The sequence below is a fragment of the Sapajus apella genome, unplaced genomic scaffold, assembly GCF_009761245.1.
Source record: "Sapajus apella isolate SASKATOON/1434 unplaced genomic scaffold, GSC_monkey_1.0 scaffold81, whole genome shotgun sequence".
NCBI lineage: Eukaryota > Metazoa > Chordata > Mammalia > Primates > Cebidae > Sapajus > Sapajus apella.
Window position 1 is genome coordinate 1,406,114 of NW_022437021.1, and position 22,898 is coordinate 1,429,011.

At 38.2% G+C, this 22,898-nt stretch overlaps 1 protein-coding gene and 1 long non-coding RNA gene across 7 annotated transcripts in view; one reads left to right on the forward strand and one right to left on the reverse strand.

Moving 5' to 3' along the window:
- DYNC1I1 (dynein cytoplasmic 1 intermediate chain 1) overlaps positions 1-22,898 on the reverse strand; it is a 314,945-nt gene that overhangs the window by 194,190 nt on the left and 97,857 nt on the right. The window lies entirely within an intron of this gene.
- The window catches only part of LOC116533258, a 37,358-nt gene that overhangs the window by 4,254 nt on the left and 10,206 nt on the right, over positions 1-22,898 (forward strand). The window contains exon 2 of the long non-coding RNA XR_004261180.1: positions 13,298-13,302. This is a non-coding gene — a long non-coding RNA (uncharacterized LOC116533258). The remainder of the gene's footprint in view (positions 1-13,297; positions 13,303-22,898) is intronic.

Here is a 22,898-nt window from a genome sequence, read left to right on the forward strand (position 1 = left end):
TTTTACAAGTCTAGAGGGCTTCCTTTATTCACTTAATAAATATCAATTGAGTATCTACAATTTGTAAGGCATGGTCCTAGACAGTGAGGGTAAGCAAAGTCTTAAAACAAAGTCTGAGACTTGTGGATTTCACATTTTTGAATTATTAAAAACAATATTTTACCAGTACTTGGAAAATCTCAAATTAAAAAAGCCTACCTTCACTTGGTGACAAAACAAAATTTACTTTCAATGCCAGATGGAGTTTGCAATAAAGAATTATTTTTAAAAATATCTTTGTGGTGTGGTTTGTAGAACAGGTTTTTTGTTTTTTGTTTGTTCGTTTTAAAAAAGAGATTCCCATTCCCATAATGAAATCTTAGAGTCTAATCACCAGGATAAGTAAAATAGTCCTTAGTGTCTAGGGCATTAAATTTAATCAATCTCTTCTTTAAACTCACGAAAGTTTTTCTTTTACTTGCCTCAAACAGAAAAAAAATCATTTTTAAAGAAGATGAACTCACAATCTAAAAGTAAATAAATAAATTCTCTGTGCAATGGCTAGACTGAGAAAAGTTAGTGATTCTTTCCTTTGCAACAAGAAGTAACTTTATGGATTTACTTTCAGATATAAAACAACAAAGTAGAATTTTGATCTTTCTGCTGCCTACTATTTTACCCACAACTTGAAATTCTGTAGCTGTCTTGGTCCACACATCTGTGAGCAAGTATCTGCTAAGGCATATTTCAGAACCATTCGTCTTTTATACCCTCAATCACCCCAAGATGTTATATGTAAATAGCACACAGGGGACAGAAGGGATGGAGAAATGGGCTTAAGAAATTAAACATTTTTAGTCATGTTATCTAAACCAGGGGCAGAGTCTTGTTTTAAGATTCTTCGCTAGTGAGCTTTGGAACAACGATCTAAATTCAATGGTGAGACAACTGGTTGAAAACTCTATGGGATTTCCTAAATTAACACAAAACCCAGAGGCCAGTTGGATATTCAAATCATTATCATTTGGCATGTAGACTTTCTATTAGGACAAGTTTACCACATGATAGACAATCTGTGTATATTTGCAGATGTGCTGTGCGTGGCCATCTAACCTGTGTGGAGAAAATAATTCCCAGCAATCTCCACCTGACTATTGCTGAAGGCAATGTCCAATCAAAGTGCAGAGCTCAGTGAATAAATGAGTTGCTTTGACAGGAAATTCCAACAGCAATTTTAATTCTGATCAGGCTTCAGGAAATGGAAAGAATAAAAACACATCAATTATAGTGACAGGAAGTTTTAAATCACATGGCGAGCAGCTGCTGCCAAAAGATGTGTCTGCCAGCTTTGTTAAGGAGCCCGGTATTTTGGTGTGACCAAAATTTTACACCAAAATGTTACAGGCTGACATCACTCCCTAATTGCATGTTATCTCTCTACAAGGGTAAAGAAAATGACACACTACTGAAAGCATATCATTATTGCAAAAAAAAAAAATCAACTCAACTATAAGGGTTTGGAACGCATTTTTAAAAATGAGCACAAACAAATATACTGCTCTGCACAGCAAGCAGATCTGCCTGCCAATTAAGTTGCAACCATACATGGCTGATTAAAATCTTGTTTAATCCACATTCAGGGATGACTACTCATTCCACTTCATGACAAAGGGCTAGATTCTTCTTTTGCCTTCTAGGCCTCCTATTGAATAGGCTCCTTCTCTTTAAGTGTATTTCTTAATACTTTTAATCTAGGTCCACAGGAAAGAATGACAAAAAAAACATGGGCAATAGAGGACAAGTCAATATAGGATGTGCTACACTGGGGGCGAAGGAGAGAGATGACTTTCTATATGGTGTATCGAACAGGCACTACCTTCAAAAGAGTTTTAACTCAGAGTCACTCTAGACAAATTATAACATAAATTCATTTTCCTAGGATTTATAAAGTGCCTTTCTACAAAGTTCAAAGGGAGCTCAGAACTTTCTCTGGTTTGTTGTTTTTCCTGCTTCCTGCTTAGGAACCTGGGGATAGATGTTAATGACCGTGTGCTCATAAACGGCCCATGGAAGAGGTTATAACTCAAATTTGACTTTTCCTCACCCAATTAAAGATTTCCCTTTTTCCTAAAATTCCACAGGCCCTGGCATATTCCTCCTTTCTCGGCTGATAAAATCCTGGTTTATCAACTTTCATTGATAAACTAGAGATAAATTTTCTATGTTGGTCTTACAAGTTATAGACGATGGTATTGAACAAGTATTTAAGAGTACAATTTCTAAGTGATTTTCACTGTTCTCATTCTAGCAGTGTGAACTAATATTGGACATATTATGGGTTTTATAAATTTAAAAACATGCCCTTCAGTTGGATACAGATTAATTTTACTTTTCAGCTTTCATATAAATAAATAAATAAAACATAAACAGAACTGATGAGAAAGATCACAGATTGACATTCTAGGCTCCTGGAGGGTAAAAGTAATATTTTAGAGTCATTTGTAGTTCCCACAACACACAGCAACACCATGAAATAAGAAGCAGCTTTCTTTCTAATTTCTCATTGGGATTTCCTGTGTTTGTTTACAGGTGGCATAGTTTAGGGAAACGAGTATGGGATTCTGATTTGGACTGCGCTGTGTATGAAACAAGTACTAAATGTGTTTAATAACTGTAACTTTAGGCAAATTTCTTACTCTCTTTTTGTTAGCTATCTTCTCTGAAAATGGGAATAGTAATAATACTTAACCATAAAGTTGCTGAGAGGATTAAATGAAACACTGAATTTAAAGTAGTCAGTATAAGACTCGATATCTAGCAAATAGAAACATTAAATAATTTAAGCACACATTATTAGTAATGTTGGTGTTAATAATCCTCGTCAGTTTACCCTTTTGCCTCATATTTTGCCATGATGGTTAAGACACTCTCAAGCTTGGCACATTTCTTCATGAAGACCACCTTCCTTTAAGCTAAACTGACACCAGCTTAACATTTAGGGCTCAGGGCTCTTCACCCTGGTAAGCCTTAGCAGATGGTGCTGCAGGAATGTTCTAGTCTAATCTGAGGCCACTGTATATTGTGTCTGGACTTGCCTAAGAAAGTGACTACCAGCAAGCAAGCTATTGCAAACCCTAGTTACTCTGCAGCAGCCCAACTTCTGCTAGAATTAGTTCAGCACCAAGACTTCATAGACTGAAGGCTAAGTGCCTTCTGCTGGCTCTTCTTTCAGATAACTACCCTAGGAGGGGAAGGGTGGAGAAGATGGTTTCTCTTGCCTCCCTCAAACTGACTCTGAACTGAGGGTCCATCATCATTGCCAGGGGGCCCTTCTTGCACTCAGCCTTCAGGTAATTAGTGGTATAAGAGAGGACACTATTAGATTGGTGCAAACATAATTGCAGTTTTTGCACTGTCAAAATTTGCCATTTGATATTGGAATACATTCTTAAATATGTTATACATCAGTTTAATGGGCACTTCTCACTTTCTTTTTGCTAGTGACTTATTAACTGCTATTTATTTTATATTTGTTTTAGACTATGGAAATGATGTTAGACAAAAAGCAAATTCGAACAATTTTCTTATTCAAGTTCAAAATGGGTCATAAAGCAGTGGAGACAACTCACAACATCCATAACGCATTTGACCCAGCAACTGCTAATGAACGTACAGTGAGGTGGTGGTTCAAGAAGTTTTGCAAAGAAGAAAAGAGACTTGAAGATAAGCAATATAGTGGCTAGCCATCGGAAGTTGACAATGATCCACTGAGAGCAATCGTCGAAGCTGATCCTCTTACAACTACATGAGAAACGGCCAAAGAATTCAACATGGGCCATTCTATGGTTGTTTGGCATTTGAAGCAAATTGGAAAAGTGAAAAAGCTTAGTAAGTGGGTGCCTCACGAGCTGAGCAAATATTGAAAATATCACCATTTTGAAGTGTCGTCTTCTCTTATTCTACTCAACAACAATGAACTATTTCTCCATTGGATTGTGACATATGATGAAAAATGGATTTTATACAACAACCTGTGATGACCAGCTCAGTGGCTGGACAAAGATGAAGTTCCAAAGCACTTACCAAAGCCAAACTTACACCAATAAGAGGTCACGGTCAGTGTTTGGTGTTCTGCTGCCAGTTTGATCCACTGCAGCTTTTCGAATCCCAGTGAAACCATTACATTTGAGAGGTATGCTCAGCAAATTGATGACATGCACCAAAAACTGCAAATGCAGCCGACATGGGTCAACAGAAAGGGCCCAATTATTCTCCATGACAACGCCTGACTGCACATTGCACAACACACAACCAATGCTTCAGAAGTTGAACAAATTGGGCTACGAAGTTTTGCATCATCCACCATATTCACCTGACCTCTTGCCAACTGAATACCACTTCTTCAAGCATCTCAACAATGTTTTTACAGGGAAAACGCTTCCACAACCAGCAGGATGCAGAAAATACTTTCCAAGGGTTCACTGAATCTCAAAGCACAGAGTTTTACGCTGCAGGAATAAACAAACTTATTCGACAAAAATGTGTTGATTGTAACAGTTTCTATTTTAATTAATAAAGATGTGTTTGAGCCTAGTTATAATGATTTAAAACTGCAACTGTGATTACTTTTGCACCAACCTATTACTAACTAGAGGAATCTATGAAGAAATGGCTAATTCCTAAGTTTGGAAAGAAGATACATACTCTTACACCCTATGCTTGCAGTGCTAATACAATAGACTAAATGTTTACATCACCACAAAGTTCAGGTATTGAAATCCTAACCCCCAAGGTGAGGGTATTATATGTGGGTCCTTTGAGAGACAACTGGGCATCAGTGCTCTAATAAGGAGACCCTAGAGAGATCCCTTGCCCCTTCTAACATATCAGGAGACAGAGAAGATGCCTTCTATAAGCCAGAATGCCAGCCTTCACCAGACGCCAAATCCACTAGAATCTCGATCTTGGACTTTCCAGCCTTCAGAATTGTGAGACATAAATTTCTGTTATTTATAAGCTACCCAGTTTATAGTGTCTCATTATAGCAGTCTAGATAAACTAAAGCAACAAATAATCTTGGATGTTCAAGGATACTGTACATGGGTGGATGAGGGAGGGGCAGGTATTTACAATATCACCTGATAGTAGTATAATATAAACATTTTAAATAGTTAGCAAATTTCTTTGTAAGTAATAGCAGAGGACAAAACCCAAGGCTTCATCAGAAATTCTACATTATTTGGGAAAGGGTTATCCACTGAGGAACCAAACAAATTTGCACGTCACTTCAAAAGTTTTCTTTCAGTCTTTCACAGGGCAGACTGCGAAGAGATTCCAAACCCAATTCTCAAGTCCCAACCCAGTAAGCACTCTGGTTTTTCATTTAATATTTTTGTTTCCTGTTCTTTCCAGTTGGCTTTGTTTGACATCTGTCTATATTAATTATATTTTCCACTTACATTACTAGCTTTGGCAGCTCAAAGAAACAAACCTTTTGAGTTTGGCTGGCCTATTCCTCAGTATTTTCTAGATCTCTAGGTTTTGCACCATCAGCAGTCTGTGATAACTAAATCTGTACACTTGGTAGTTGACATTCATGGAGTGCCAGCAAGATGATGGACCCTGAATAGGAACAGGAGTAATGCACATGTTCTCAGCCAAGCAATTTATGGGATTATAAAGCCCAGGCAACAGTTCTTGTTACATCAAATTTTAAGGAAGTTACTGGCAGTGATGTTTAAGATATGTCATTTCTAGATTTAAAAAAAAAAAAGTCTAGACATTTGCAAGCCAAACTGTTTTAACACCCAAAGAAACCCCTTCATATAGTATCATTTCTGCTATATAAATATCATGTGCTTCCCTGTCCTTCCCTTCTATGGAAACCCAGGGAAAAAATGAAGAAATGCATGAAGAGGACTTTCTTGAGTCACAAATCTATACCACAAGTGCTAGTGAAAACACTCCCTTATTTATATTTCTCAAATTGTCTTCACATAATAGTTGAATTTTTCATCTGACTACTCAATATCACAGCCCTTCAGGATGAATAAATGTGTGTTTCTTTGGCAATCAGCCTGTTATGGGAGAGCTCCAAAACATGCTTATGTTTAGAAGCTATTTTTAACCTTCCCTTTTCAAAGCTTACTGTGCCAAAATATATAAAGACTTATTAAGAAACGAAGATAAAAGAAAAAAAATTGAGAAAGGTCACAAGGAAAAGTTTATGGCAGAATTTGTAATTTATTTATTTCTTTATAATAAAAAGATGGCAATTTTTTCAAGAGGCCATGAAACACCACTTTGAGCAAAGCATAAAAGCAAGTAATTGTGGATTTCACCTTCTGACTCACTCATGAAAATGGTATTGGGCCTCTTCATTTTTTTCCTCGATAAGACAGCATTTGTATTGCTAATGTTATTCCCATCACTACTGCCTGGAGAAAATTATTATAATAAAAATAGCTACAGGGCCAGGTGCAGTGGCTCATACCTGTAATCCTAGCACTTTGGTAGGCCGAAGTGGGCAGATCACCTGAAGTTAGGAGTTTGAGACCAGCCCGGCCAACATGGTGAAACATGCCTCTACTAAAAATACAAAAATTAGCCAGATGTGGTGGCACATGTCTGTAATCCCAGCTACTCAGGAGGCTAAGGCAGGAGAATTGCTTGAAACCAGAAGTGGAGATTGCAGTGAGCCAAGATTACACCACTGAGCTCCAGCCTGGGTGACAGAGCGAGACTCTATTTCAAATAAATAAATAAATAAATAAATAAAAATATAAATAAATAAATAAATAAGCCAGGCATGGTGGTGTGTGCCTGTAATCCCAGCTCTTTGGGAGGCCGAGGTAGAAGAATAGCTTGAACCTGGGAGGTGGAGGTTGCAGTTAGCCGAGATCTTGCCACTGTACTCCAGCCTGGGAGAAAGAGTGAGGCTGCCTCAAAAAAAAAGTTACAGAAACAAAATTTATCAGAACTTATAACTAAGACGTACCATGTAGGGGACAATAACCACTACAAGACACTTGAGACTGGAGTCACCCACTGAAAGGCATTTAGAGACCAGACAGGACAAATGAGTGAAGAAGGTGGATATGTGACCAAAGGAGGAGTGAGGATGGAGTACACATACCAAGTCACTTAACTTCAAATTGTGCAAACAGTGATCAGACCAAATAAAGCTCACTCTTTACCCCCACTCTGCATCATGCCTCCTTTCCCCCAGTTTATAACCCCTGTATATTTGGTATGCCATTCTTAAAGACACTGAATATGCAAGAACATGAAAATACTCCCTAGGCCACATACTTCATTCTCTTCTTATGGCCTCCTCTTTTCCATGTAGCTTTCTTATTCTCCCACACTGTGAACCAATCTGACATCATGAGTGTCCCCTGATTAAACATAAAGTCAGGTATCTCCTCCAAGCCCAGATGCCCAGAGACATCTACAAAGGCAAAAGTGGACACGAAGTAGAGGTTAAAACTGCATTTTTCTCTGCTTGCTTCTCTTACTTTACCACCAGTTTTGATTTTTACCCTTAGACCAAATGTAAAACCACTGAATATGTTTTCTAAATACTATATTATTTTGAAATCCACAATCTGTATTAGTTTGCTAGACCCAAAAGAGAGGACCACAGACTAGCGAGATCAAACATCAGAAATATATTTCTTCGTAGTCTGGAGGATAGATATGCAAGTGAAGATGTCAGCACAGCTGGTTTCTTCTGAGTCCTCTTTCCTTGACTTGCAGATGACCACCTTCTCCCTATGTCTTCACATGGGCTTTCCTCTGTGTGCCTGGGTCCTAATTTCCTCTTCCTATAAGGACACTAGTCATATGTTGGATGAAGGCCCACCCTGATGACCTCATTTTAACTTAATTGCTTCTTTAAGCACTCTATCTTTGAACACAGTCACATTCTGAAGTACTGGGGATTAGGACTTCAGCATATGAAATCTGGGGGATACACAATTTAGCACATCGCATCGACCAAAAATCTCTTGTAGGTTTACTTTCTGTGACATCATAGATTTTTTTCTAATAAACTATGTTCAGGTAGAATTTTAACAAACCAACAGTTTTTAACAGAGAAACTGTTTGAAATGCAAATTTTAGGGACCCATCCCAAACCTTCTCAATCAGAAATTCCAAGGGTGGGGGCTGAGCAATCTAATTTTTAACATATCTTTCTGGTGACTGCAATGCACATTAAAGTGTGAGAACCTCTGAAATTAACAAATGGTAATTTTAACATACTTTAAATAGCATTTTGTTAATTTAACTTTATTCTTTAAACTTTTGTTTTGGGTATAACAAGCCATCTGAAGTTTTGTTATATAAGTAAATATGTGTCACAGGGGCTTGTTGCACAGATTATTTTCTCACACAGGTACTACGCCTAGTTCCCAATAGTTATTTTTTCTGATCCTCTCCCTTCCTCCTCCTCTCACCCTCCACCCTCAAGGAGGCCCCAGTGTTTGCTGTTCCCCTCTGTGTCCATGTATTTTCATCATTTAAGTCCCACTTAAAGTGAAAGAACGTAGTATTTGGTTTTCTGTTCCTGCATTTGTTTGCTAAGGATAATGGCCTCCAGCTTCATCCATGTTCCTGCAAAAGGCATAATCTCACTCTTTTTATGGCTGCATACTGTTCCATGGTATATATGTACCACATTTTCTTTATCCACTTTCCCACTGAAGGGCATTGAGGTTGATTCCATATATTTCAATTGTGAACAGTGCTGCAATGAACATATGCATGCATGTACCTTTATGGTAGAATGATTTATTACACTGGTTACCTCAGTAACAGTATTGAATGGTAGTTCTGTTTTTAGCTACTTGAGGAATCACCACACTGCTTTCCACAATGGTTGAACTAATTTACACTCCCACCAATAGTGTATAAGCATTCTCTTTTCTCCACAACCTTGCCAGCATCTGTTAGTTTTTGACTTTTTAATAACAGACATTCTGACTGGTGTGAGATGGTATCTCACTGTGGTTTTGATTTGCATTTCTTTAATGATCAGTGATATTGAGCTTTTTTCATATGCTTATTGGCCACACATATGTCTTCTTTTGCAAAGTGTCTATTCATGTCCTTTGCCTACTTTTTAATGGTTTTTGTTTTGTTTTGTTTTTGTTGTTGTTGAAATTTGTTAAAGTTTCTTATAGACGCTGGATATTAGACCTTTGTCAGATGCATAGTTTGCAAATATTTTCTCCCATTCTGTAGGTTGTCTGTTCGCTCGGCTAATGGTTTATTTTGCTGTGCAGAAGCTCTTAAGTTTAATCCAATTTGTCAATTTTTGCTTTTGTTACAATTGCTTTTGTTTTGAAAATGAGGTCTTTGCCAGTTTCTCTGTGCTGAATGGTACTGCTTAGGCTTTTCTTTCAGAGTTTTTATAGTTTTGGAATTAACATTTAAGTATTTAATCCATCTTAAGTTGATTTTTGTGTATAGTATAAAATAGGAGTCGAATTTCGGTCTTCTGCATATGTCTAGCCAGTTCTCCCAATACCATTTATTGACTGGGGAGTCCTTTCTAGAAAGAGTATTTTGAATGGAATAATGTGGTAGGTTCTTTTTTAAGGCAAAGAATTCTTTTAAAAATATGAGTAATCACCTTCTAATTTCTATATTCTGAAAATTCTGAATATTACTAACCCTTTTTTTTATAAGAAGGCATATCAGCATGTCATTTGATTAAGTCTGATGTTCAAACTTTGCAACAATTTTGAGTATACAGCCATATATATGTGAATATATATATTGCTAACTCATATCTTTATCTCACTAATTTCTACTAGGCTTACTAGTTAATATCTCCCATGTTCTATTTCAATTTATTCAGGTCAAATCCCAACTGCAGCTTCCACCAATGACTTCTCCCAAGCATTTCTCATTCCTTGAAAGGAGATCCCCCAGTCTGAACTGAGCACTGATCAAAATTCCTTGTGTCACACTACTTCAGAATTACCAAAATTACAGATTTAAGTAGAGGTCCTTCCAGTTTTTTCCTCCTACATTCTAGAATCACAAATCAGTTCAATTGAGAAGACAGATGCTTTTCTGGCTATTTTGTACCCAGAAGTAGAAAAATTACTTCTAACAGCTACTAAGTCTTGTTTTGATTGTTGTTGTTTTAGTCCCAAATATTTCAGCAGCAGATAACGAAACATAAGACACTCAGAGGTGGCCTGCCGAAATGAATTTTATTCCTTTTGCAGACAACCAGACCTTTGGCATTTTTTGGTCTATGAAAATCACATTTTGGTAAAACATTCATACAAAACACACACACACACACACACACACACACACACATACACATACACATGCGTGTCAGCACTTTTCTCTGTGGAGGACAATGGTGTCAAGGACATTATGCATTTATCACCTAATCAAAATGGGAATTTACACTTTTTCTGAGCCAGTAACAAAAGTACCTTTAATTTTATTTTTCCTTATTTATTATTATTATTTTTCTAAAGGCTAAGTCTCACTCTGTTGCCCAGGCTGGAGTGCAATGGCATGATCATGGCTCACTATAGCCTCAACCTCCTGGGCTCAAGCAATCTTCCCACCTCCGCTTCCCAAGTAGCTGGGGCTACAGGCTAGCACCACCATGTTCATCTAGTTTTTAGTATTTTTTGTGGAGATGGGGTTTTGCCATGTTGGCCAGGCTTGTCTTGAACTCCTGGCTCAAGCAATCTGCCCACCTTGATCTCCTGAAGTGTTTGGATAACAGTCATGAGCCAACACTCCTGGCCTAATTTTATGTTTCATTAAAAATATTTAATCATCCAAATGATAGGTGTTATACTTGATTAGTCTTTAGAATACTAACATTTTCATGAAGGCATTCAACCTAAATGGAGGTGACATGGTCTAAAATTATGGCAGAAAGAGAAATGGAAGGCTAGTGACCAGTAAACAGTGTCAAATCAAGACCACTGTCATCACTGAATAATGAGCCTCTGAAGATTCATCTTGTAGGATAGTAGCTTTAACATGTTAATGAAACATAGTTGGGTAACTTTGACAATCTGATTAAAGCTATGGAACCTCTCCTGAAAATAATGCACCCAAGCCCATACACCACTCTAAATACAATACCAGGGGGCTTGCAGGCCCTCAAATAAGCATTCTCACTGTTATAGGATAGACCTTGGGCCCAGTCTTGAAATCAATTCAAACATCATCAAAAATTAAGGTTATTAACTCTTTTCTCCAAAGATCTGTATAAAGATTTTTTTGTAACGTTTGAAATATATGTATTTAATTTTTTATTGAGCCTTTAGTATATAAAAGAGTCTACAAAACCTAGTCCTTGCTCATAGAGAAGGGTGATAGGAAGTAGTGACAGGAGATACAAATGCTATAAGAGGGGTAAAAACACATTTTTTTAAGTGAAAGAGATACTGTGTTCAACTAAAAAGGCGGCAGGGGGGCGGGGAGGAATTAAGAAAAACTTCAAGGCACTGGATAAACGCTTTACAAGATGAAAAGAATTAAAAATGTATAGTTGGCCAGAGGAGGTGAAAGGGAGGAGAGAGAAAAGATCTTTCAGGAGAAAGGAAGGAACTTAGCATAAAGTATACAGTCAGGAGAATGAAGTAGTTTTTAGAATTCCCTTTGATTACAGCAGTGATCCTCAATCCCAGCTGTACATTCTAATTACCTGGAGAGATTTTAAGAGCCTACCCCAGACCATTAAATCGGAATCCCTGGGGGTGAAGCCCAGACATCTGCATATTTTTAAAGCTCCCTGTGATTCTAACATGCATCCAGGATTGGGTGCATGTCAGAATAGACCAGAGCATAGCAATGGTACTGTGGACAGCAGGAGATGAGACTGGCTGAGTAGGTGAGTGTTACATACTAGAAGGCCTCCTACCACCACGAGGCATCCTGCACTTAGCCAAGAATCCTGGAAAGGTTTTAGGCAGGAGCGACATGATCAGAGCAGTCTCTGCATTATTCTTTGTTGGAAACTGCCCTGACATATACATTGAGCTCATACAGATTGAATAAACAGAAACGAGGCACTGACTTTCTCTACCATGTCTAGTTACCATGGAAACAGAATACCATCGCTCATAAGGAAGTGTTTCCAACTTGTTCTCTGTGATCATTGCTGCTCCTTTCATATGTTTTCCAAATAAAACTGAAATGTCTTTTTGCCTATTGTGTTTCTATTGTCCAGAAATTCCTCAACTTTTTTTCCACTTTGCTTCCTTGCTAAGGATTTGCAGTCAGACAAGTGGCATACTTGGTTAATTCGCCAATGTCAAAATATTTTGAGAAAAAAATTGTTGTCTTCTTAAGGAGATTGTCTGGTTTGAGGCAGAATGGCATCATGGGAAGAAACGTAAAGTCAGGAAGTGCTGAGTGTGAATCCTGGCTTGGTTATTTGTTAGCAAGTTAAGTTCTTTGAGTCTTAGTTTTTTTGTGAGTGTGGTTTTTGTTTGTTTATTTGTTTTGTTTTGTTTTTGAGACAGGTCTCGCTCTGTCCCCCAGGCTGGAGTGCAGTGGTACCATCTCAGTTCACTGCCATCTCTGCCTCTCGGATTCAAACAATCCTCCTGCCTCAGGGTCCCAAGTAGCTGGGACTACAGGCATGACACCATGCCAGAGTAATTTTTGTATTTTTAGTACAGACAGGATTTCACCATGTTGGCCAGGCTGGTCTTGAACTCCTGGCCTCAAGTGATCTGCTTGCATGAGCCTCCCAAAGTTTTGGGATTATAGGTGTGGGCTACCATGTTTGGCCTGAGTCTTAGTTTCTTTATAAAATTGTAGGATAATACAATTTGTCTAGCATAGAAATGAAGACTGTAGAGGAAATATGTAGATTGCATAGTGCACTGGGCAAGTAATAGCTCAATAAATGATAACTGCTATGCTATTATTAAACAGTGTTACCCAGAGTTTAAAAGTAGGATTTATAATATGATCTTTGATAGTTTATTTTTTCTTCAAAGGGATTATTTCATCTCCCAAAGTTAAAAGCAATGAAGTGCAAGGAACAAAAATGCTGTGGGTTTTTTAAAATGTCTTTCTTTCTGTTAATGACATTTTTTGGAAGAGGTATCACTACCTAAAACTACTTTTGTGTTTTTAAGAAGCTAAGATCAAGACCAGGCAGGGATAACATGATCAGAGCTGTCTCTGAATTATTCGTTGTTAGAAACTATAATTCCAACAAATAATTACATGCCTGTAATTCCAGCACTTTGGAAAGCTAAGGCAGTAGGATTGCTTGAGGCCAGGAATTTGAGAAGCGCCTGGTCAATATAGTGAGGCCCTGTCTCTACAAAAAATTAAAAAATAAAAAAATTAGCTGAACATGGTAGCATGTACCTGTTGCCTTCAGCTACTTGAGAAGCTGAGGGAGAAGGATCCTTTGAGCCCAGGAGGTTAAGGCTACAGTGAGCTATAATCATGCCACTGGATTCCAGACTGAGCAACACAGCAAGACTGTGACTTAGAAAAAGAAAAGAAAGGGCTGGGTGTGGTGGTTCATGCTGGTAATCTCAGGACTTTGGGAGGCTGAGGCGGGTGGAACACTTGAGGTCAGGCATTCAAGACAGCCTGGCCAACATGGCGAAATCCCATCTCTGCTAAAAATACAAACAAACAAAAATTAGCTGGGTACAGTGGTGGGCGCCCATGTTACTTGGGAGGCTGAGAGAGAAGAATCACTTGAATCTGGGAGGTAGAGGTTACAGTGAGCCAAGATCATGCCACTGTACTCCAGCCTGGGCAACAGAGTGAGACTCCCTCTCAAAAAAAAAAAAAAAAAAGAAGAAGCAGGTAAGGTCAGGTGTATACATCTCACAATAAGAATTCTAAAATGGCCAGGCACCGTGGTACACGCCTATAATACCAGCACTTTGGGAAGCCAAGGTGGGCGGATCACAAGGTCAAGGGATCGAGACTATCCTTGCCAACATGGTGAAACCCTGTCTCTAATAAAAAGACAAAAATTAGCTGGGCGTGGTGGTGCGCACCTGTAGTCCCAGCTACTCAGGAGGATGAGGCAGGAGAATCGCTTGAACCTGGGAGGTGGAGATTGCAGTGAGCCAAGATCATGCCACTGCACTCCAGCCTGGTGACAGAATGAGACTAGTCTAAAAAATAAAAAAGAATTCTAAAATGACATGCAATTCATTTCTAACTAGAAAGACATATAGTTAGAATATGTGCAAATGGTAATTTTTAAGTTAAAATGCTTGAGTACTTGTAATGTACTATGTATCATACTAAGCATCTTTTATGAATTTTTTTATATTGACTACATTTGATCTTCACAACAGACCTATGAGGTATATGAGCTTTTGCTGAGGTTGAGGAGAAATAGAGAACACTGCTGTGTATGCAGCCTATAAGCTGTTGTCTCTATTATCCCTTTAACCTCTCTTAATTGTTCATGCCTGTAGTTCATTTCATTGACTTCCTCTCAAGAAATCACAGCCTGAGGTTCTCATGACCTCCCTTTACCTCAACTCTCTTCCCATGGAAAGTTCATTGTTTCCTTCCTTGCTCACTGGAGTCCTCAAATCTGAGCTCATCTCTCTTACCTGTCAGTTTCCACGTCCTGGAAATTCTTCCTCATTTGTGCTGCATGTTTACCTGGAGCTTGCTCCCTTTTGCTGAACCACTTCCTCTCTAACCATGTCCTGCTGGGGTCTGCAACATTGCCAGACATTTTGTTGTATACTTAATGAAGATGATGTAAAGACTGTATTTCTCAGTAGTATCATTTCAAAAAACTAACTGTGGAGGAAAGCAGGTCAAGATGGCTTACTTCCCTGCAGTTCTCCTATCATTATCATCAAGGATCAATGTTCAGAATCTGTATTTGAGTCTATTCAGTCAAATGACTTCACTGGCTCCCTCTATAAAATTTTATTGAAAAATTTATCCTTTTAAAATATTAAAAAATGCAAAAATGTCTTCATTTAAAAAAAAAGCCCACAAACTTCTATCATTGATATTTTCCAAGACTTTGTTTTAAACTGATGCTGAGAGTCATCTTTATGTATAATTCTTATTTCTTAGGGGAGAACCATTAGACCTAGTTGACCAAAGGAACTAAATTTTAATAGGAAATTCCACAATGCTATTTTTTCATACTTCAAAGAATAATACATATTATTGGTATCCATATATCTTTCCTCAGATCTTCCAAACTGCTGCCAGATTTGAATTTCTTAAAAATATTTCACTGCCAACATATTGCTGGTGTTGAAACACAATCCATGTCTCTCACAGCTTCAGCAAACATATTTAACACATTTATGCATACATTAGTTAGTGTAAACATGACTCACTTAAGCATAAAAGGTTTTTTAGAATTTTAAAATTTCACCACCATGTCATTCCACAGAACTACCTTGGGGCTGCTATGAAGGAGTTTCAAACATCTATCACATAAAACATCATTATACATTAGCAGAAACTCCATTCAGTCAAGAAGAACGCCTTACTGACTGGAGGCAGCGCTACAAACCACATGCCGTTTTAATTAAATTCATTTAAACTGCTGTGTCTCTCGGTAGATTTGAGGGCAGATAGAACCACTTAACAATAGCCAAGCTCTAATCCAGTTTGTCAGAACTAATAATAATACAAATGCAATTTCTCACACAGGGACACATCCAAAAAGTTCACGAATGGGCAATTGTGAGGTCTTTTTTAAAACTAATATTTATAAATTATTGCAAGATGTTACCAGCCTCAAACCATGGTTGCAATTTCTAATTCCAATGAGTTGATAAAAGGTGCTATTAATAAAAAGGCACATTTTGGGCAGCTGACATAACTAATTGATCAAGTAAGTTGAGCAAAAATACAAGATTTCACTAGGAAACCCAGACAGGGATGAAATCACTCAATTTTCCAAAAGCCAGAAGGCCTTGAAAAAAGAAGAGACCACAGAACACTTTTATGCCTAACCAAAACCAAATAAAATGATCCCAACGTACAAATAGGCTTCAGATGATATAATGTGATGAGAGATTTCAACTATGTAGGCAAACCTTTCATTTTCTTACCCAAATATGCCAAACCAAGGATTACCTAAATAGAGGAGGGGAGAGTCCTATTTCCTCAGCATGTTGTCTCCATAAGGGTGGAAAGGAAAACTTTTTCCCACCTCTGCAAATTTTGTTGTACCTCACTAATGTTCAATATAACACTTGGATCTCAAGATATGGGTTAAATTTAAACAAAGTAAGAGAAAATGAATGGTCCCAGATGAACATGAATTTACCTAGCCTGACACTTCTAGTAATGGATACTGGAAGATGCATCACTGCTAGCCCACCCAAGGATCTCTATAGCAGCTCAAATCATGCTTATTCAGAGCACCTGAAGATGATGGGGACACTATTTAGTTCTGCTGGATGACTGCTGAGCTTACCACTGTGCATGAACTACAGAGAGAGGAAAATAGATGCTCAAACTTCCTATCCCGGACTTTAAGAAATATGGTGTCCTCTTTGTGTCTTTGTCCTCTTCTTCTGGAGAAAATGGACACATCCAGAAGCTCAACATGACCAATAAATACCCAGTTTTGGCAAGAACGTTGTCTTGATCTACTTTATGAGGAGAAAATTGGTAACCACATATCTTTCCTCAGTCTTCCAGCAGCAAAACAATATCAATTATTGAAATAATAGCTTAAAGAAAAGCATTTTTCCAACCATTTTGTCATTTTATCTTCACAATATCCTCTTGACAAAAAAGGTTGACAGGAGATATGAAATTTATTATCTCAAACAAACAAACAAAAAATTGCTCCAGGGAAGGAAGATGATTTTGGAAATAGGGAACACGCTGGAAGGAATAGGAAAGGAAGGAAATTTTAAATGGTTCTGCTGAAGATGAAAAAATACATATGAATGTGGTGTCCTCAGTCAGAGCATATATGGAAGGAATGGGAGCTATGAGGGTAGCAATGTGCAATGCAAATCCCACCCACCCCTGTGAGCAGTTAATAAATTATAAACTCATACACATTTAACCATATTTTCCTTCTTACGTTGGAACGAATATTACCCAGAGAACTATTTGATGCATGACCATATGCCTGACCCAAACTGCTTACTTAATCAGGAAATGTGAATGGGCTGCCAGGGACTGCCATGTGACACTAGAGAATAATCAGGTAGAGGAAATCAAAGGTTATTCTCACTTGCTTTGAGCCATTGGTTCAAACTTATTTCCCATTACCAGAAAAATAATTAGCCTGTGCCTCCAGTATGCCACACGCATGGTGAAAATGAATACTTGTTCTAGTGATCACAAGAAAATAAATGCCACACTACAAGTTTTGAGCTACTGGAAGAGATCATTTGTTCTTGAATAGTCCAAGAGCTATTTTACTTTATGCAAAGGAAAGGTTTTCAGTCTGATATATTTTACTGCAACAAAATCAACTGAATTATTATCAAAACTAGAATGCTGTGCTAATAATTTTACAGAAAATCTTATTTCATGCTATGGCTTTATGGTAATAGTGATCAGGTTTTACTTTTTTGTTGTTGTTGTCTTTTCCTTTTCAAAGAAGTTATCAAGTATAACAAGCTCCCTGGATCTTTTCCCTCACAGACCTACACAGTTAGTCCCTTCACATACAGGCTCAGCACTGACACACATTCATAGAGAATTAAAAAGATTTCAGGGCTCGGCAGCAAGGTGATTTTATTGATGCTTCCACTCTGACTCTGTAATCCACTTCTACAAATAGGCTCTTTCCTTATTCCTAGAATGCAACCCTCTCCTCTCAGCCTAAGTTATTCTTTTTTGTTTAATTACCTATGGTCATTAATATTGTCTTCAATACTTTAATTTCATCAGAACTAACATCTTGACATAATTTTCCTACTACTGTTTGAGATTCTTAAAAGGACCAAATAACATCCAAATGAGAAATGAGATAAGGATAAAAAATGGAAAGAGAACAAAATAATACTTTCATTATTGATAAAGAATGAGTGAAAATGTTGGTTATGGGAGGCCGAGGCAGGTGGATCACGAGGTCAGAAATTCGAGACCAGCCTGGCCAATATGGTGAAACCCCATTTCTACTAAAATACACAAATTAGTCAGGGATGGTGGCATGCCCTTGAGATGGAGGTTGCAGTGAGCCGAGATTGCACCACTGCACTCCAGTCTGGGCAACAAAGTGAGACTCTGTCTCAAAAAAGAAAAAAGAAAAGAAAAGAAAAGAAAAGAAAAGAAAAGAAAAGAAAAGAAGAAAAGAAAAGAAAAGAAAAGAAAGAAAAGAAAAGAAAAGAAAAGAAAAGAAAAGAAAAGAGAGAAAAGAAAAGAAAGAAAAGAAAAGAAATGTAGGTTGTGAAGAATGCCAAATGGATCTGCTAATTGATTTCCTCAAATAGCCAGATTTATCCACCATCTCACAGGTAAGGCTGGACTTGCCAGGCATCCCCTCTTGCATGTGATCTCAGTATGATTCATGGCACAGAGGAGAAGAAGGTAGCTTGTACCCTCTACAGGTATGCTGGCTTCTCCGGGAAAAAATCTGGAGGTGGCCGGAAACTTCCCAGGTTAGTTTTCCAAACCTACCAATTGGATAAATCATTCCACTGCCTCTGAGGGTGGAGTCTGCAGGGTAGAGTGGAGTGGTAAAGGGGTGGCAAGAAGCTAAGATTATTCCACGAACTGACTTCACATGGGAAGAAACATCAGATGTGGACAGGAAGTGTGTTCAGTTGATGGAATTCTGTCTTACCACGTGGGAGGACTGGGATAGATTTCCAGGCAATGTACCAAGGTGTTGGGGTTTTGAAATAGCACCACTTTTTCCTGTCCAAGTTCTGAACTAATTGAAAAATAAGAACAGGAATAAAACAAATAAAGGCCAAACTATCATCATTACTACTAATAAGGAATAGGTTCACAATTATAAGTTACTGTGAAAGTAAAACTGGATTTAATACTTCTTCCCTCCAGATTCTGGACCTTGGAACAGCTCCTATATGGCAGAGCAAACACTTACCTCTAACTGGTCTGGGGAGGACATTAGTATATAGAGACCAAATTCCTCATGCTTAGAACTATTGATAAGTTAGTTACATCCAATCAAAAAATGTAGGACAATTACCTTCCTACAATTCTCTCTCTACTAGGAGGAGAAAAGAAAGGCACAAGAGTTAGAAGTTTGGAGGGAAGCTTGCTATTTCTGGATACCAGAAAAAGGGAAGTAGGCATTCCTCTCTTAATGTACCCCCCAAGAAGCTTAGGTAATATGGTCGAATTTCGAATGCTTCCAACTAGATATCCCAGATTTTGACCCTTAACTGTCTAAAACATATGGAGGCCACACAGAGCTCTCCTGTCCTCATTTCCATGTCTTTAACTAATTATTTGTTAAGACTTTCTTTCTTGCTTTATGTCACAAGAGCTAAGCATGCCTCTCTTTTTACTTTTTGACCATTATCACTTAATTTACTTTTGCCATTCCTCTTCCCATAATTCTTCTTCACTTCCCTACTATCCCCAAAGTGTAAGACTCTTTTTCATTTAGTAGTTTTAATGCTAGTAACTATAGACTATAGGATTTCAGAAAAAAAAAATAGGAGAATTTCCTTAAACAACAAACTGCTCCCACCTACCTTCTTTGTGCTGTTATTAGAAAATATATTACATTTCCATAGGTTATAGGCCAAATAATACAATTATAGGTATAGTGTTTTATACCACTGCTATTTAAATAAGTTAAGAGAAGGAAAAGAAAAAAGAATATATATGTACACTATCCTTTTTTTTTGAGATGGTGTCTCACTCTGTCACCCAGGCTGGGGTGCAGTGTTGTGATCTCAGCTCACTGCAACCTCTGTTTCCCAGGTTCCAGTGATTCTCCTGCCTCAGCTTCTTGAGTAGCTGGGACTACAGGCGCATGCCACCATGCCTGGCTAATTTTTGTATTTTTAGTAGAGATGGGGTTTCACCATGTTAGCCAGGATGGTCTCAATCTCCTGACCTTGTGATCCACCTGCCTTGGCCTCCCAAAGTGCTGGGATTACAGGTATGAGCCAACATGCCTGGCGCATATGCATACTATCTTTTATAGTTACATAGCTACCTCTACTTCTGCTCTTTGTTTTTCTCTGTAGATTTGAATTACTGCCTGGGGTCAGTCACTTTCAGCCTGGATAACTTTCTTTTATATTTCTTGTATGGTGGGTCTGTAGCTACAATTATTTCAATGATTATCTGTGAATGTCTTTTCACCTTCATTTTTTAAAGATAGCTTTGCTAGGTAATGATTCTTGATTGATAGTTGTGCTTTCTTTCCCACCCTCCCCCCTTTGAGCACTAGGAATACACCACATCACTGTTTTCTGGTCATTGTTGTTTATGATGAGAAGTCAGCAGTTTATCTTACTGGGATTCTCTTTTAAGTGAAAATTCATTTCCTCTTGCTGCCTTCAGGATATTTTCCTTGTCTTTGGCTTTCAGTATTTATGCTTATGATGTGTCTGTGGAACTCCTTGGATTAATCTTACTTGGAGTATAGAGCCTCTCAGGATTATAGTTGAAGTTTTTCATGAAATTTGGGAAGTTTAATCCCTTTATTTATCTGAATATTTTCTACTCCTTTATCTCTTATCTATCCTTCTGGTATTCCCATTACCTGTAGGCTGATTTGCTTAATGCTATTCCACATATCTCTAAGGATCTCTTAGTTTTTCTTCATTGTTTATCCTTTCTCATCTTCAGACTGGATACTCCCTACCAATCTATCTTAAAGTTTGCTAATTCTTTTCTTCTATCAGTTCAATGTTTGGTTATGTGTGTTTAACAAATTTTTCACTTCAGTTTTTGTACTGAACTCTAGAATTTACATTTGGTTCCTGTTTTGCACCCCAAATTTCTAGCTCTTTGTTGATATTCTTTTTGGTGAAATATAGTAATCATACTTTCATTTACTTCATTAAATATGGTTTCCTTTAGTTCTTTGAAAAAAAAAAACACATACACACATAGACAACTTTGGTAGAATGAAGACATAAATTAGAGAAAGTTAAACAGGGGAATTTACTTCCAGATAGGAGCATTTCAGAAGAAGAAGAGAAAAAGTTTCAGATCTATCTGGATTTTCACTTTCTAGGGGAAGCATTAGGAGAGGTGGAGTGTTAAACTAAGAGGAGGAATGAGCACAGCGTTTTTGAACCAAACTCCTTGTTTGGGAATCTGAAAGGAGACCATCATGCAGCAGATCTTACTCACCACAGGCATCGATCCTCCTTGGAGGTGACTGACATAATAAGACTGAGAGAGGAACAGGTGAGCACCTCCCTTAAATATTCTGAGGCATGGGCACTAAAGTGAGAGTCAGTATGCCAAGAGATCTTCTGTGGGGGGTAAAGGCATGGCATGGGTTGAGCGTAGATCTCTAGGATGGAAAAAAGACAGGGCACTGACTCACGGTCTGGAGATAATGACAGCAGAGAGAAGACCAAATCATCAAGAGACAGATAGCCAATGCTCCCTAGGAACACTGCCACAGTAAGCCAAAAGAACAAATCACAAGTTCACCAGCTACACACTCTAGCACAGGGTGCCAGTGCCCAGATGGACAAAGGACATCATTCCAGAGGGCAACAGATGTCAGCCAGCATGCTGCCAGGAACTAGCAGAAGGCCAGAGACCCTCAACCCTCCCTACCTCCACCAAGGCCATTAGATCATGTAAACCTCATCTTTCTTCCCTCTACAATTGGCCATGATCTCAGAAAAAGAAGCAGATGACAGGGGGACTCTTATGAGTTTGGGCATTTCTACCCAAGATTAATGGAACAGACTAACAGGGACTGTTTAAAATAAGACAGTGAACTAAAGTTGTTTATTTTGTATATTTTCTCCATGTCAACTAGTAGTATTATAAGTGGCTGCAGATAAAATAAAGAAACTGCATTCTCTCTGCACCTCTGATTTATAAGGTGAGTAAATTCTGTAGCAACACTACAAGTGCAATAATGTATACAAGTGTGCTGAACACATAATAAATATTATTTTTCTCTTTACCTCCCTTTTTTTCTTTTTCTTACACCAAAGTGGGCATTTTTCCAATATATATTCTTGGCCACTTAGCATCCAAACACCTGTTGTTTTTAAAGGGAGGATATAAAAACAGATCAAAGCTGAGTCACAGCATCCCCAAACATTATGGGAAGCTGAACTGGGGCAGTTGTTTTCTCTGCCTTGTCCCTCACAGCAAACACAGGGACATGTAACCTAGGCCTAGCTAAAGGACTTCCATAGAGCTCTTTAAATTTTGAGGAAGCACTGTCAAGAGGCTGAGAAAGTTACAGGTCTCCAAAGCAGCAGTGATACAGAGTTTAAACCATGAGCATAATAGAGGGCAGCCAGTGAGAAGTCCAGAAGGCTCAAGTATTCTCAGCAGGAAGGTTCAGTGGTATGATCTTGCTGTGTTAGCTGCTGTCTTAGTCTGCTTGGGCTGCCATAACAAAATAGCATAAACTGGGTGGCTTAAACAGGGAAAATTTATTTTCTCACAGTTCTGGAAGCTGGGAAGTCCAAGATCAAGGTGCCAGCCAGTTCAGTTTCTGGTGAAAGCTCTCTTTCTGGCTCACAGACAGCTGCCTTCTTGCTGTGTCCTCACATGGCCTTTCCTCAGCGAATGCACACACAGGGAGAAAAATCTCTCTCTCTTTCTCTTCCATTTCTAATAAGGCTGCCAATTAGAGATCCTTCCCTTATGACTTCATTTAACCTTAATTACCTCCTAAAAGCCTTATCTCCTAATATAGTCATATTAGGGGTTAAGGCTTCAATATACGAATTGTGGGGATACACAATCCAGTCCATAGCAGCTACCTAATTTACTTTTTATTTCCAACCTAATGCTCT